Below are 17,581 nucleotides of genomic sequence, written 5' to 3' on the forward strand. Positions count from 1 at the left end.
AAAACCTCTCAGGGGCAAGAACTTAGATATGAAAGGGGTGAAGGAAGATGAGAAAAATACTTCAGATTTTTCTGAATACAGACTGAAGGGCAATTGTGAGGACTGGAAAGTGAGCCATGGGAGATGCTTCAGGTAAGTGCCAGAATCCAGTGATCTCCTTGCCACAGATGAGCAAATGGCGTAGTTAGCAATTTGCCATTGACCCTCTTGGCAAAGCTACTGTAGGGCCATTGATTTAAACTTCTCCTGTGCAGAAAAGCAAGTGCGAATGGTACATGAAACAGAGTGATAACAGACAATTAAACAATGAGAACTGCAAAACAATAAAGCAGTTTTATATAAAAGTTAAAAAAAGGATGTAGATGGTAACAAAGCTGTTGCAAATGATGATTCCAGGGAGAGCCCAAACGGGGCATCTTTCCACTCTCTGAACATTTCTTCCAATCGTGTCTTGAACAGCAAGAATGGGTAAGTAGTAAAATGAATCAGGGTGGGGTACAGAAAATCCATTCCATGGTGTTAAAAATAACCTGTCACATCTTTCTGTTGTCTAAACTGGCATAACTCCACCAGCTTCATTTGATGCCAGCTTAAGACCTGGTCAAATCCAATGAGTAAGAGGAAGGTGGCAGTGCCTCTTACATGTTTGCCTTTGCCCGCAGGCAGGTTTCAGAAAAGTGTGTCTATTCCAGGGGAAGATGCTTAATAAAGGATTCGATCTTCCTGATGAATACAGAAGGATGCTAGAGTACCTGTCAAACACACCTTGCAACAGAACACATTTTTAAAAAATTGCTTTACTCAGCTCTATTTTTGTAAAGCCATGTAAAACAGACAGTTCTAAATTGCCTGACTTCAACCACTGGAAGTCAAACACTGGTGTACAAATCTCACTGCAAAAGTGTAGTATCGCAGTGATTGAGATTGTACGTAATCGGGTCACATCTCCGCACACATCAGGAATACAGTGCCGAGAAGCCTCCCGGTTGTTGAGCTGCAGAAGGAGCTGCGTGAAGCACTGATTCACGCTGATGAATTGTAACCAAGCAACACTGCCAGCATCTTTCCAGCCCATTGTTCAACTGAGCTGGGGAGAATAGCAGCAGAACAGCACTGAAAACCTGCCAAACTTTGACTTCAATTAAAGAATACCATCCTTCTAACACTAGATATAGTAAACTCTTTAACCAAACTTTAACAGAAATAAACTGTTCCTTCCCTCTCAGTAAAAAGATTATGACATGCCTGAAGGCAGCAAGTTAATTTCTGTGCCTCTGTGACCTCTTGTAAATCAACTTTACAAAAGAAACAGTTCAAATTTACTTTACACAAAAAATGGAGGGCAATGAATTATTCATCTGAGCAGAGGGACAGAAATACTGCCTTTTTGTTGGTCTGGCTATTGGATGCTGAGGGAAACTAAAGACAACTTTCTCAGATACAGTAACTAATCAGTAGCAACACAGATGAGGTGGAAAGGAAGAAGATACTTGAAAATTTTGTCCAACCTTTTCCCACGTAAGCATCTGAAACCAATAGTTAATGCACGGAATACAGCTACTACATCACTGAAATGAACCTTATTATCAACAGAGGCATTAAAAAATTAGGTTGCAATACTGACATATTTTCCTTTTATTGCAGTTAAATCTGAGTGGTTGGGTTATTTGTCCTGTTTAATGCCACCAGCCTGGATATCTGAAAGAAAATTCACTGTAAAATTATCCACTCTTGTTCTACATGGAAATAAGAAGATGACACAGTCTGCCAACAAGACTGTTGGTTTCTAGAGAATTCAAATTTTTCAGATGTCCCACAGTATCCTCATTTCACCAGAAAAAAAAAATCACATGTATAAATTAAGAATAAGATACAGAATTGACTTGTTCTTATAACGCAAAAGACAGGCTAGCAGCTGCAGGCATTTCTCAGAGCACAAAAACCAAAAGCACTGACCTGTGAAACAGAAATAGTAATAACATCTGCTAGATTTCTGGGCTCTGAAATCACATTCCCTGAGAGAAAGTTTCCAAAAGGAAGGCTGGGCACTTATGTAAGATACCACTTCCCTTTTCAATGGATTATGCTTCTCTTTTGAAACTTCACTTAAAAGCCTGAGTGTAAAACCACATATATCTTTCTTCTCCAGGAACTAAAGTAGTAGAGCAAAGTTACAAACTGCCACGGCATTGGCATAAAAATAGATTTATTAATGTCTCTCCAAATTTGTGATATCCAAGATTGGCTTGGGTCAAAAAGGACACTAAAGATCATCTATTTCCAACCACCCTGCCATGGTCTACTAGACCCAGTTGCTGCAAGCCCCATCCAACCTGGCCTTGAACACTTCCAGGGATAGGGCATCCACAACTTACATTAGATCACCCTCTTTCCTTACTCCCTGCTTTTCTTTCTAGTCCTTTTTTACAAACCAGGTTCCTAGATCTGGTCTTCTCAATCCCACCACAGGAAAATCAAGCAGTCTCGTATTCATTATTTTACATGGAATATCACCAGGATTTCACACAGGCAGGAATGCTGCTGCTTGGGCTCTCTCTGCTTGACAGTTTAGGGTCCTTCTTATAAGTCCTCAACACTGTCACAGGTTTCAACACTATATAGTACTCCCTAGAAGGTCAAAGTCTGCTCTCCCATGGCATGAGTTCCCACCAACTTCCTCTCAGTGTGAGCAGATATTTAAAGCAGAACTTGGTCTCCCCTTCTTTTTTCCCCTCATATGTTTGCCAGATGGCTTTATTTAATGTCTGTTCCCTGGATTGGCTCTTAGATTGATTTCTTCCCTCTACACTTGCCATCTGCTGGTCCAAACAGCTAAACAATACACTTACTTCTCAATCTCATAGCACTGATTCATTCTTGCTGTCAACCTGGCATCCAAAATAGTATGGCAGGTCTGGGTAAGGCCTTGCTCCACCTACAGGAATTGTCTCCTTGTACCTTTGAGAGCCGTTACCGCAGGAGCAAACTTATTAAGAGGGAACAAAGCACAAAGCCAAAGTGAGAGACAGGTACCAAGAGGAACTGAACCACATTGTCTCGATAACAGAAAGAGATCTGTGCTGTGGCTATTTCTTGGAAGCAGGATTTGCAGCCCAGGAAGCTGGGTGTGGCTTTGTACGAAGAGAAGACATCAAGATGTACAGTAGTTTAATGGCATGTGCACTTCCAAAAGAAACAAATGCTGTGTGGGAAAAAGCTTGACTTAGAGCCTTTGAATCCTTATCCAGAGTCTTCAGCTACTGTCTTCCTCTCTCCAGTGAAAATCTATGAGGACTCCTGTGAAATAACTGGCATGAATATGGGCATCATGCCTGTGCCCTGCAGGGTACACGGCCTGGGCAGCACTACAAGGGAAAGGCCAGAACAAGGGCTTGCAAAACTGCAACAGCAGCTGGCTGGCAAGGATGTGAGGAAGAGGGCAGAGGCAGCACAGAAAGAGGAGGAAAGGTGCCAAAAAGTCTTATGACCCCACCTAAATGCCCAACAGCAAGGTACTACTGAGTTACCTAAATATGCCTGTTTTACCCGTCCTGTTACATTAAACTCAGAATTTTTGAGAGATGATTCTGTCTCTTGAGTGTTTGCACAGTTCGAAGCACAATAGCTCCTTGTGCTGGCTGAGTCCTTTGAGTGCTGCAAGAATACAATTAAATAATAAGAGCAGTAAAAAGCTTCGTGCTATTCATACTTGAGAAGATCTTGCATGGCTCTGGACAAATCACAGCCACAGCAACACTCAAACACATTTTCTAATCCTCTCATTATTATTGTTGCTTTCTCTTAAAGGTATTTTAAAGAGAGAAAATACCATTCCTTTCATGAAAAAATATTTATTTCATTTAATATCTGAATGCTACAAAAGACCAAGAGTTTATACAAATAGTCTAAGTGAACAAAAGCTTGAGAATTCCTGGTCCAACGCTTCTCTGTATGCTGAAATTTGCATATACACTTGCCTTTTTATGTTTCTCCTACGATTTTAGTGGCTCAGCTGACATCTAAATAGCCTGTGTGCTCTCAACTTTGCATCACATGGTTAGGTAAGTGGGAACAGTGTGAGGTCTGCAGGGTCTCAAATCTCTTAATGTTTAGATAAATGCTGACACTACGGAGCTGGTCCTAGTTTTCCAGAGCTTCCAACTTCCGTTATGAAACTAATAGAGAAAATCCAGCACTTTGGTGTCCTTGGTCTCAACAGCCCTGATCCAATGCCCACTGAAGCCAAAAGAAAGGTTCCTTAATTACCCAGCTGAGTCTAATTGAGCTTGATTTGACACTAAGGGCCACTGAAGAACAAGATGTAAACGCAAATTCCTTCACTACTGAACTGTACGGCACCGGCACCGACCCGCCCGCTCCAGGTCTTCGTGTAACCTGACACTTCGTACACCACCCAGCGTTCAAGGGAGTGGTGCTGAGAAACAGATCTCCTGAAATTCCCAAGCTGCTTTATCTGCTTCATGTTGCTAGTTCACAATGAGATTGCTGGTTGTCATCATCATGAATGGAAGGATAAAAATTCAGTGATAAGTTGTTAAATGTTACATCTGCTCAAGAAGGCAGAACCACCAGCCAAAACCAATGTGTCACAGAAATGTGTAAAACAGCACCAGATTTAGCCAGATCCAGCACAAGTCAGGTTTATATTTGAAAGCTGCACTGGTACAGATGTTAGTAGGTGTATGAATAAAGGAGCAGAAGACTGTACCACCAGTCTGCATATCCATGGTAACCAAGAGAGGATCTCCTGGGAAAAGAAGTGGTGAGATGGGAAACAAAGGAGCTTTATTCTTTTCCCCTTTGCCTTAGGGCTAAATAGCTTTCACTCTATCTAGCAAGATTATATAGGCCAGGGCCATGTTCACCCCTGGATTACAAGAGCAATGAGAAAAAAGAACAATATGGCATCTTCAGCCCTCAGAGGGCTTGTCTAGCTCACACTGCACTCCGTGCCTCTGCATGTTCACAGCTGTTGTTCCACCTAGGGTGAAGCTGATGCAAACACACCCAGTCACACTACAAACAACCCATTATAGTAGACACAATACAGAACAGTACCCAAGACATACAGTGGTGAGTTGGGGCGTGCAAGCTAAAGAAAGAAACAATGGCCTGCTATGCAGTTCTCAATATACAGTATTCAGGCAGGAATTGTGGAATCATTTATATTGGAAAATATTTTAAAGGTCATTGAGTCAAACCATTACCCTGGCATTGCTAATTACCAGTATTGCTCATTTCTCTTTGTATATATGAGTATGTTCTGAATACATTTATGATGATGCAATTGCATCCACTCTAGGCCAGGTTTAACAACCTTTACTGTCTTGTAACTAGTCATAAAAGTTCTATTACTACCAAGGACAACGTCCAGAGGAAGAATGAGTGATTTCAGAAGCAATTAAATGACTGGGATTTCCATGCAACACACAAAGATACCAGTGTTCTCACACGTATGCCTACTCTATCACAATTCAAAGGGCAACCCCTTGAGCTCCCACTCCTCTGTGTTCTCCAAACTACACTCACAGAATCCATCTGCCATCTCTGTCCCTCTCCTTACAGACATCATTTGGGCAAGAGGGTGCTGCAGCCAGCACTGACTGAGCCCATGTGGATGGATGCTTGGTACCTGCGTGCTGAGCTGCTGGTAGGAGGTCAAAGAGAACAAAAGGAATTGCTCTATGTAATCTCTGGAGCAAAGGGATGAAAATTTGTTACAAATACAGTTACTTTTAATAATCTCCTTTTCTTATTCTCCAGCCCCTGCCACAAATTCCAGTTTATCCATTTGTGAGTCTGACAGCTCTCTGCATGTGGTCCTTTCTCTTGCTCCTTCCTGATCCAGGTTCTCCCTGGTCTTCACTACAGGCAAGAAAAAGTGACTTCAAAAAGAAAGGGCGATAAAAAGAAAACTAAGGTAATAAAACCTTAACATACCCAAAAAGTCATCTGAACATCCAAACAGGAGCAGAAAACCTCCTTCTTCTTTTTAAATTCATCTTTTGTTTCCACGCTACAAGGTACGTTTCTTAATAGTTTGTTCTCAAATAGGTTGGGTGTGGTCTTTTTACTGTTGTATGATTTGATAATTATACAGCAGAGCAAACTACTTTCCTAATCTCAAATAAACTTTTAAATTCTACAGTGCCTTTAAGAAAATGGGGCTTAAATACCTTTTATTTTTTCCAATGACATGTATGCCCAGAAGAAAGCAATTTTCCCTCTATTTAAGTTGGTCTTGAAAGTCTTAGAATTGACAGTTGCATATAAACAATTTACACCTTCACTTTTACAGCTACATGAAATAGCACTAATTTATGCAGCACACAATGTCTTGATTTCCTGATTAACTTCCCTTCAGGCTTTCACCGTAAGTCAGTGATACTTTATTAGAGATGAGGTAACAGTGAAAGTTGTATTAATTTCCATCATTACATTCAGTTGCCCGTAACTTTGGCAGGTGGTATAACTTTTAGGTCTTTCGAGTGGGGGGACAAACGGATAAATAGCTTATGATGGTGTAATTGGAGTGTCCACCCCACAGTCATGAGGCAGGTTATGACTACACAGTGAACCTTGGTTCTGACACACTCAAGCCTATGGTTTGACTCAGCAAAGTAAATAATGCTCTTTTCAAGCAGTCTGCACAAAGTTGTCAGGGCGTTTCAGGCATTACAGGTATCAGGCATTACACATGCAATGGAAGTAATTAATACATTTTAAAACTGAAGTGTTTTCACCTGGTATTTGACAATCTGCTGTTCCTAAGCAAAGTGGCTGAGAGTTTAATAAAAAACATTGCAAAGACTAGTTAAAATGTCAACACAATTTTGATTACAAACCTTCTTGTATAAGTAGACCACTTGCCTGTTCCTATTAAAGTAACTTTCTCACCTCCACTACCAAATAGCTTTTGCTTCCTCACCCTAAGCTATTAAAACAGATATTGTATCCAGATCATAACAGGCTGCTGTGGAATTCAAAGTTTTAATGACACCGCAGCGGACTCTTGGGCTGAGCTAATAAGCACTCTCAGTTTTAGTCCAAATCTAAGAGTAAAGTAAACAGAGTTAGGATGATGTTCAGTGCTATTGTAAATTCCAAACACATTCCATCTTGAAGAATGAATGGAGAAAAAAAAAAATGGTGTAATCACTTATAAATATTATGATGAAAACTAGATTGGTCACTTTTATTTTGCCCTATGCTTCAGAAACAGAGGCCATTAAAATAACAACTAGTCTGATAAGAAAAGCTAGGCAGAAATGAGGTTTTATGTTGTGGAGATACAGCTGACAAAATCATAGAATCACGGAATTAACTGGGTTAATGTAGTGCTGTAGGAGCAGATGCGGTTTTAAAAAACAATGAAATACTTTTCACCAGAATTTGCAAGTTCATTTTGTGGAGATGGAGCCAGGCAGCCCTTGCTGGACATTCCCACCACCATCATCCACAGATGCAAAGTCCCCATGAACCCAACAGAAGGTCCATACTGAGTTGTACCTATTTGCACACATGGTCCTCTTTTATATTGTGATGGAGGTACAGCTTGTGATTTCGTTCAGAATAAGACTGCAAAGCAGTCTGAGCTGGTTATTAAGCCAGACCGTTGAAGCAAGTGAGTAAAAATTACAGAATTCAACTTAAAGGTCACAATCTAATTGCCAGTATTTTTACTTAGACTAAGAAACTTGCTGCATCAGGCTCACTGCAAGAGCTGCAGATAAAATTTCTGTGAAGTTTTGAGAAAACTGACTAAAAATCTCTTAACAGTTTACACTGCTCTCTACTCACAGAGAGTCATTTTGCATCAGATTCACAGGATTAGCTTTACTAAAAAAATCCTCTCACCATGAGAAAGGTTGTGGAAACAACGTCTTTAGAGCAAACAGCCCTTCCTTAAAGCACTCCATCAGAATCCAAACAGAAACCCTCATATGCTTATGCTAAGTTTGAGTTACACAAGAGATGGTAACCAGTTAAAGAGCATAATTTTGTCAAAGCTATAGGCCAGCTACCATTATCCTTCCATACACTGCAGACTCACTGCAAATGCCAGAGAGGCCAGACCATTTTACCTGGTTCAGATATCTCCAAAATGGACTAACCTTCAGTCCCATAACACTGAACTTGGCTTTTTGAAGGGTTGAAGCCCACTTGGGGATCCTGGAATATCAGATATGCGGTATTATATTATTACAAACCCAGGATTTCAACTTGTGTCTAGGAAAGAAATGTCTTTTTCTCCTATCATCTTCCACTGTTAAATTTCAAGCTAACAACCCACTGTTGTGACTGAGTTAAGCATTACTGAAGCAATGGCTACAATTCAAAGCAAGAGTAAAATGCAACAGAGCTTCCTTATCCATGAACATAATAAGAGTGACAGAACCATCATCTGTAGATGCATGGCAAGACCAAAGAAGCAACTGATGTTGTGGGTCAGAAGAGACTTCCCTTAAGATTACAATCACAAATGCTATCACAAAAGGTATTTGTATGGAAGAGATGCTTCTGCAGGAAAGAAGAAAGCAAGGAAGGAGAAACTCTGCTGAAAAAACAGTAGTGAAGGCAGCAGAAAGTATGAGAGAAAGTGAAAATAGTTGTAGAAAAAAATTCCCTGAAAAGGCCTAATGACAGCATTACTTCACGAGTGGCAGAACAAAGTAGTGAGCGATGCTCAAAGAAGCCTCCCTCCTCTTCGTTGAATTCTACTTCATCCATGGAATCAAGGTTTCCTTTGGTTTTTCAATTATCAGGTTTGAATCTGGCTTCATCAGCAGATTAACATTAGCTAAAAGTTATTAAAAATTGCCCAGTTTTGACCTAAGTTTTTACAGCCTCAGATCTCAAGCGAATCTAGGGACACAAGCCCAATTCTGACCTTTCAGCAGTTCCTTGTTCTGTCTTGCCCACTTACAGTTATACTCACACACTCTACTCTGTGTTCTCAAATGCCTGTGCAAAAGTGGAAGAAGCAGCAGCAGCAGCAGAACAACTTTCAGGTGGGTTTTGTTGATTTCTTTCATAGCTGTGGCAAGAATGAATGAAGGCAAACTCATCAAAATAAAGTAGTGAGCCTATTCCACAGCCATGGGGCCACAGACAGGACGATAGATATGCACCACACCAACCAGTGGGAAACCGCACTCACTCGAGCTGTGCTGGAAGGCCCCCTTCTCCCGTGCGGAACTTCATCCATCTTTCACAGGCCAGTAATGCTCCTTTCTGTATTCTGCATTCCAGCTTACCGGACACGTTCCCTTCACACCATCACAGCACCCAAAACAACGCTCCTTCAACACGAATACAGGGGAAGAATGTACCTGAGAAATTCTGTCCAGCAGAGACAAGGAGATTTCCTGAAGTCCCTTTAAGCTTCTCAGCTGACTGCAGGATGTGGCACAGTTTCTCAAAACTAATCAGCTGTTTCAGAGAAACATGCAACTTATGAGGAGAATGTGTCAATTCATTCACCATATATGCTCCTTCACAAATATGTAACACAGATTGGAACTGACATTCACGATGACCCACACCCTATATAAGCCTCACAAAAACTGCCTAGTTATTCACTTTTCCAGTTTGGCAAACTAAGCCTCCATACTCAGTCTCAAGCTAAAACATTTGTTAAAATAATTCTTGGCCTCCTTCCACTCCAAACAAATTCATCAGACAGATATTTCAACTCATTTTTGACTCAAGTAAGCAGAAGTAGGGAGGTACAAAAGTAGAGATGTAAGATCCTTCATTAGTTAAAATATGATTTTTACATATTTTTCTTCCACATAAGGATAATGGAAGGTTTCAGCTATTTTTGAGGTCACTGTCTCCAATTAAGAGAAATGCACGAGCTTTAAACAAATCAGACAACCGTGGAACAATTTTAATCCCTGAATGAATAAATCCCTTGGGGGACCTGGCTGCAGAGAAATCAGTGGGCAATTCTACTAAGCCTTAACAGCAAATAAGGCACAATCTGGCTTCTACAATGAACCTCAAAGCCACAGATCCTGTCATAAGAATTTATCAGATTCGTGTGATCAGTCATCAGTGTACAGAGCCCGATTACACACAGAATTTCTTCTGCTTACAGCAGCTGTTGGAACAGCATTGGCTCTAGATGATCTCTGAGTGAGGGGCTATAATCTCATGGGGACAGATGACAGTAATAGGTGTTAGCTGGGTGAATACTCATTTATTCCAGTGAGCTGCTACCCTTATCAGCACCCTGCTGCCCACTGACCTTACCTCTAGCTCAGAAGTGTTAACAGAAGTGTCAGCTGTGACTGTGAGAAGCTCGGCATTTACTCCCACAGCTTTTCACAGCAACACATAAATGACCTCTTTTGCCCTACAGACTGGAAGTGCTCTCTCTAGCTATGGGATCAAACACAAATCATTCATATCATGCTACAAAAATATACCACAGACTGTCATAGAAGATAGAACTGTGATTTAAAAAAAAAAATCATCAAAACAGAAGAGACAACTTCCCCTCCTCCTCTATATATCTACTGCTCACCTGCTGACATCTCACAGGGTAAGGACAAAATCACTTTGCTTGATGTGGTTGACACAGCCTAGCCCATATCTGGGAGCCTCTGCAGCAGTGCCTCGGGCTGCATCTGCTCTTGCAAATTAAACACTCTCGGGACTGTCCTGTGGCACCAGAGACAGGGCTCGAAACCAGACTGCTAAACTCTCGTGGTCTTCCAAAGAGGCTGACTACATCCACTCCGCTTGTTGAAAACATTGCCAGCCTATCCAACCAGGACTGTGCCCAGGGCTGTTCCAACAAAGCAAGAGGACAGGTGATCAGTGACAGCCTGACCCAGGAAAGTTCCCCGTACTGTTCAGTATTTGAGAGGCATCTTCCCTGTCCAGCTGTTCAGATCTGAGGCATGTCCAAGGTGCACGACAGCTGCCTTCTTTGCTCGCAGGACCAAATTTCCTTTCCTTGAAATCAAGGTATGTGAACAAAGAAAGAGGGTGAAAATAACATACGTACAGCTACTACCCAGACAGAGCTGTGCTACAGACATGGCACACCCAGTGCTCAGAAGTTCAGAAGGACTCGCTCTGAGCATCCACTCTTTAGTTACAGAGAGTCGAGTTTTCACAGCCATTAAATGCCTAAAGATGGAGATGGGAGCTATCACTTCTTGCGGTGAATAGGAATCCTTACCCAATAAAATGCACAGTGGGATTTTTAGGTTAGCTGCCTCAATCCTATTGCAGCTGAGTGGAATTATATCCCTGAAGGTGTTAAAAGCCTCTGTATTGAGATGCCTCTGTTATCCCTTGGCATGCAAAAACATCTCTAATCCATTTCACTGGCTTATGAAAGAAAGAAATACAGAAGTAATACCACAAGTGTTTTCCTCCTTCTCCTGGGTAAATAAAAAATATCCCCTGCATATTTCAGCTTTGCAATCTCACTTCAAGTCTACCCCTGAGCACATAAATGGAAGTCCTGTGGAAGCTGCTGAGGTAAATTTCAATTTGAGATACAAGACAAGCAGAAACAGTTAATTATTTTAATTCACATTGGTTTGGCATTCAGCCATAGAGGTTTTTGGAAGTAATTAAAAAAAGGGAACCTTAAGTCACTAGAAAGAACAAATAATTTTCACAGTGACAATTTTCTTCTCCAGCATCCTTTCAGTGATGCACGTTATCCAGAACTCTGTAATCTGCAAAATCAATTTAAAACACTCATGTACAGTTATCACCTCACTCTAAAAAACTAAATTGGTAAAGAAACATAGCAGTCTTCTCCTGTTAGTTCAGCAGCAATCAGACAAACTGGCTTTACAGTCTGGACCATACATTCATCTCACACAGAGATGTGAAAAAGGCTAAGCTACAAGATTAAATAAAAACCATATATATTGTCTACCACAACTCCTATTCTTTTGAATCAATTAACTTTTGAGATAAGTACATATTCTAAGTGGATATTTGAGAGCAGTAAACTGTACAGTATCTTAAAAAGTGGCTGCCAAGGAACAAGAAACCAATGGACTGGATACAGTCTATGACTTCACTTTGATAATTTTGGACTGAGTGATTCTGAGGGAATGCATCAGGATAAGAAAAAAAGTGAATCTGTGCCCGGCCAAATGGGTCTGATAGTTCTCCATGGGCTGTGGGGAAAAAAAAAAAATTCTAATTTCTGCTACAAAGCAATTAGCATACTAGGAGAAAATTACAGCACACACTGACACAAGAAAATGCTCCACATTAACTGTTCTTATAAACCTTAATGGCAAGCAAGAGGGACAAAAGTAAAAAATGTTATCCTTCTTATTTTAACAGAAGATGTCTGAATTTTTCAGATTTAACTTCCAGGTACTCATGTTTGGAAGCCAGATCTAAAATACCTGCAACAGGCTCCATTTTCATAAACTGTTGAGCACTCCTCTCAGTGAAAAAAAATCAGTCATCTGATCAGAGTACACCATCATCATCATCAGTCAGAGCACATCTGCCTTCAGTGTCCCAAAGACACTAGACAACTAGGAAAATTCAGGACACTTCACTGAAATACACTAACTTGTCTTTCTTCAAATACTCCTTTTTAAAATTCTGGGAGAACAGAGCTGATGAGAATAGCATTTTCTTTTTCATGCTTGGATTATGTGCCAGTGCAGCAAAATCCAGCTACCACTGGTAGTTTGAATGCGCTAAGCAAGACATGGAGGAGGATCTCTGCAAGTCTGCACATTCATTCATGTTCACAAAACTGAGAACACACAGATCTGAGAGACTGATTGACCTATTTGAGCTGTTTGCTCAAATGATGATCAGCACCAGGTTTCTCATCTGGTCTTTTTGATTCACACTGTCTTCTATATTTGTTCATGACACACTGTTGAAGGAACTAAGGGTTGATCTCTGGCTACAGATACCACATAAACTCTATTTTATTATGATGCTGCCACCTATAGTCTTTGTGAACACCCCACTACCTCTGCACAGTTTTGATTTTTAAATTTCTAAAAATTGCTTCCTTTGCCAAAGTGTTCAACACCTGTCCCCCCACACCAAGAGAAATGTCAAATAAAAGGTTTGGGCAACAAGCTTTCATCATCTTTCCTCTGTGATTTCCAGCCCCACCCAAAGATCTCCACAGCTTTGCCTGCCCTGATGTTCTCTGATGAAGACTCTGCTGTCAGCAGGTCTGAGAAGAACAGGAGATTTCGAGGTGAATATCTACCCAACTAGCATGAGTGGTTACTTCCAAAAAACAGAGAGCGTGCCTGAACACACTACACAACCAGCCTACACTGCAGAAGACAGGGATGGAAATCAAATCTGAAGTTTCTATGAGGCCTAATGGAGAACTCTCACCAGATACTTCTATATATACTTCACTTATGCTCTACTTCTGTACACTGATTAGTACCAGTGACATTAATTCTCTTCCTCTTCTAATGTTTTTTCTGTACAATAGTTTTTTTTAAGCTAACCCGTCATTAAATAAAAAACAGATCTCGAACAAACCAGACATATATACCTAAGCCCTATGGGTGTTTTGCTCAGCATTCCTAGCTACGGAACTGTCAACTCCATGGTGATGCATTAAACACTATATCAGCTCAGAAGGCCTGTAGCTACAGAAATTAGCTTCTTCCATTCTGCTTGCTAGGAATGGAGTTAGAAGGACAGACAGACAAGGTGCTTGTCCCTCCTTAACCTGCCATTTGTCCAAGTACTTATGGAAACTCTTGCGTGTTTCCATGGTCAGCTGACACCGTGCAGCCCCTGAATCTCTCCAACCCTCTAATGCCTTGCACAGACCTTTGTGATACCGATTCCAGTATTGAGGAAAGAATGCTGCAACTGTAAGATTTCACAAATTACTAATTTTGATGGCACACAGTGCCCTGAATCCTCTAAGTTCCACATTATACTGTATTTATAGCTTCTTTGTTCACTTCTAGAATATTTTCCATTTTAGGAAGGAAAGAAACCTACTCAAGTGTAGAATCAAGTAAACCCTGTAATTCTAAAATACAGTTAGCTGATAGCATTTTATAGACAATGATTAGAAGATTAAGTGCTTCCTCTGTTATTCTACTTTTCTTTAAATTGCAGAGTTGCCACAGCTGATCTGATAAAAGAAGAATGACATGGAGAATGAGAAACTGTGTAATCTTCCCATCTCACCACTTTCAGACACAAAGGAGTAAAACAGGAACCTGTCTCCCTTGAATTTTTATGTGCTCCAGATTAAAAAAAAAAAAAAAAAACACACAAAAAAAAAAACACACCACACTAAAACACAACACATTGAGTTTTTAGCTTTTCAGGGATGCAAGATTAAACAATGTCATTAAAAATAAGCTGACTTTTTTAAAAAATAAATTCCTTTGCTGTTAAAAAAAGAAAAAAAAAGGCAGAGCTGTTGTGTATTTTTATCCATAGAACAAACAAACTGTTTATGGAGACTGTAGCTTAGCAGTGAGAGCTGAAGCATTTTTTATAACTGTGTACTCTCAAGAGTGTGTCTTGCCTGTAAACTCAGACATCATACCTAAACCCCTAAGTGTATCCATCAAACAAAAAGCTGTATTGCAGTCCAGTCAAGATATTTTCCTTGAAGGACTGCTTTCGAAGATAGTTCTGCCTTAGCTTAGCAACACACTTCATCAGAAAACCAGCTACTAGAGGACACCACTGGACATATGTCCCAGCTTACACACATGTGGGTTCTCCATACTCCCAGAGCTGACTGATGAAGTCTGCCCTGAAGCTGATGGGAGCATGGAGAACCACGGGACCAAGAATCCTGAGAAACAAAATGTACTGGAAGAAATACAAAGAAATCAGTGTCCTGGTTTATCTCATTCTCTTTGAACATCAACTAACAGGCTAAAAAACTTTGCCCTAACTAAATACTCCTGTAATTACACTTAACTAGACTCATTCAAGGTCATGAAGAGTCAGTGGTGACAAACTGCTATAAAATCCCACTGTATCTTTTATACCTGTTTTGATACATATCTCTCTGAGTCACTGATTTAATGTTCCTTTTGAATTGTTTCAAAATTCATCATAATTTAGGGCATCACCAACGAGTACAGCAAAACTTGCTCCCAGGGCTTGTTTCAAACATGCTGTACAAAAGCAGATACACCATCTGCTATTTAAAGGGCTCCAAGACCGTTTTCTGTTAGTTAAATTCCAGCAACTACTGGATAAAGTACTACTGCCAAGAGGAATTCTGCTGGCTCCTGCTGAGGCTATACAGGGTACAGGCATCAGGAGTAATGGGACTCGCAAGCAGTATGAACAAAGTAAAATGTTACCCTTGAAATCAAGACAATGATTATTTAAGTCTGAGCTTCAACAGAAACATCACTGCTGACTGTTTTCACAGAAACATCTACTAATATATTTCCACTATTCTCCCAGACTAGACCGCTGCCTGTGTTTTCCCAGGTGCCAGCAGACCCAATTGCTTGGCTTTGAGCTGCCAAGATTTTTAGTTTCACCCTGTTATAACTCAGATGTAGGCATTTTACACTCAGAATTTTACAACCCATGATGTTCACTCTTTATAGACACCCAAAAATGAAGTACTGTACTGTACGGATTGCATTACTTACTTTTATATTTAATTGCAAAACTTTCCATTTCAAATGTATTTCAGAGTGGCCAAAGACCCCTTTGCCTCATATTGCAACATTCCATCCATATCCACTTCCAAAAAGTAATCAAATTTGATATTGTATCAGGAAGATCTTTCCACTAGCGACTACATGAGATGAACAGAGATTTAATGAGCCTGTCTTAGCTTAGCCCTCTTCATGTGTAGTGATGGAGCGAGAGAGGCTGCAGTACCGCACTGAGAAGGCACAGGGGAGGGACTTGTGCCAGTATTTGCCAATTCAAAAACATAAACTCAGAAGACCCAACCTTAGCAAAACCAAAGCTGAATGATGGAGGTATACAGTTCTGAAGAAGTTGTGATGACTTTGGGATGAGTAGCAATCCACAGAAACACTTAAGTATAAATAAAGCCATCTTCCTTTGGTGACAGTCTTGTCCATGAACGGATGTTTCACTGTAATAAAATGGGTAACTAAACGGTCTCCTGCCCTGGCTGTTTTTGCATAGCCTTTCCTCTCTCTGTAATTTAGAATTATGCATCTTACAGTAAGACAAGACTGTATATTTAAAACCTTGGAGACACTACATTTTATGACTGAATTTCCATCTTTCTTGTGATCGTTAACTCTTCTTTTACAGTATGCAAAGCTGGGAAACGAAGAAGCTTTTTCTAAGAGTGTCTTACAATCCTGGCATGTACAGCCTTCATTCTACTGCCTTCCAACAAAGATTTCCGTGTTCAAGCAGATGTCCTTCAGTATTTTGGTCTCAAACAAACTAGACACATTCAGTTCCTCAGCACCTACAGTTTCAAAAAGGGACTTTTAGGCATCTGAACAAAAAGATAAATGAACTGTGCATTGCTGTATATATATATATATTGCATTTAATGAGCCAAAGCCAGGCCTTGCTGTTATGAAGCAAAATCTCATAGGGCAAGACGATGCACTCCAGCTGTGCAGGGCACCAGACAAGAGATCTGTGACAACAGTAGCAAAAGACTTAGAAGAGACCTTCACTTTTTGCGCAGTGAGTGCTCTGCAGGTCCCTATCTACAGTGTGGATTGGTTATAATGCTCCAGTCAGAAAGTGGTTGTGCTGGCAACACATATCTGAAACCAGGAGTGGAACAGCTGGATGCACTGCGAGTTAATGGCCATTTATTAAATCTTCACACAAAACAGGGGGGAGAATTTGTCTCTATGTTGTTAGACATAGATAATTTCACTTTAGCCCCGCTGAATCTGAAATGCAGCTTTGCTACTGCAATAAATATTTGCCTGAGACATTTCCATAATTTAATCATATTTTCAGTTCCTCCGTAACAGTTCAGTGGCAGTCCTCGCTATTAAGGAGCTTGCTCTTTCCTCCTCTTTGCTTCTCTTTTGTCATAACTGTAAATACAGAATCTGCCAGCCAAGTAATGGACAGCTATTCACACCCTGCACGAAGGGATAGCAGAGGCTGTCCGTACCACTACAAGCCACATGTGAGCAGAGCCCTTTTCTCTGGGGAGCTCAGCCGAGCTGCAGGCAGCAGGCACTCATATTCCCATGCACTACCTTAGAAGTGGCACTGCTGCAGCCACTGCTAAACAGATTTTTTTCCAAGAGAAGAGTCAGATTCTACATATCCACAAGCAGGCTTTATGCTAAAGAAAACATTTTTAATTAAAATCACAGTAGAATTAAAGTTCACAAGGTCATTGCGAAAGCAAAGAAACATGAGCTTCTACTGTCTATAAACTCTGACGTCTGTACATAGACAAACCAATTACCCACCACTATAAACAACCACAGACAGTTCCTACTTCATCACTGGATAAAGCAAAATGCACCTGCTCCCTTCCCTTTAATGATAAGCCAACTCCTACCGTGAAACCGCCTTCTTTCAATGATTAAAGAGCTACAAGGCAAGTGCCAGTAATAAAGTT

At 40.6% G+C, this 17,581-nt stretch overlaps 1 protein-coding gene across 1 annotated transcript in view; it reads right to left on the bottom strand.

Moving 5' to 3' along the window:
• Positions 1–17,581, bottom strand: part of KIAA1211L (KIAA1211 like) — a 65,056-nt gene that overhangs the window by 45,579 nt on the left and 1,896 nt on the right. The gene's annotated exons all lie outside the window — the stretch shown is intronic.

The sequence above is a fragment of the Empidonax traillii genome, unplaced genomic scaffold, assembly GCF_003031625.1.
Source record: "Empidonax traillii isolate 1590-97213 ecotype Southwest subspecies unplaced genomic scaffold, ASM303162v1 scaffold503:size689781, whole genome shotgun sequence".
In the NCBI taxonomy this organism is placed as follows: domain Eukaryota; kingdom Metazoa; phylum Chordata; class Aves; order Passeriformes; family Tyrannidae; genus Empidonax; species Empidonax traillii.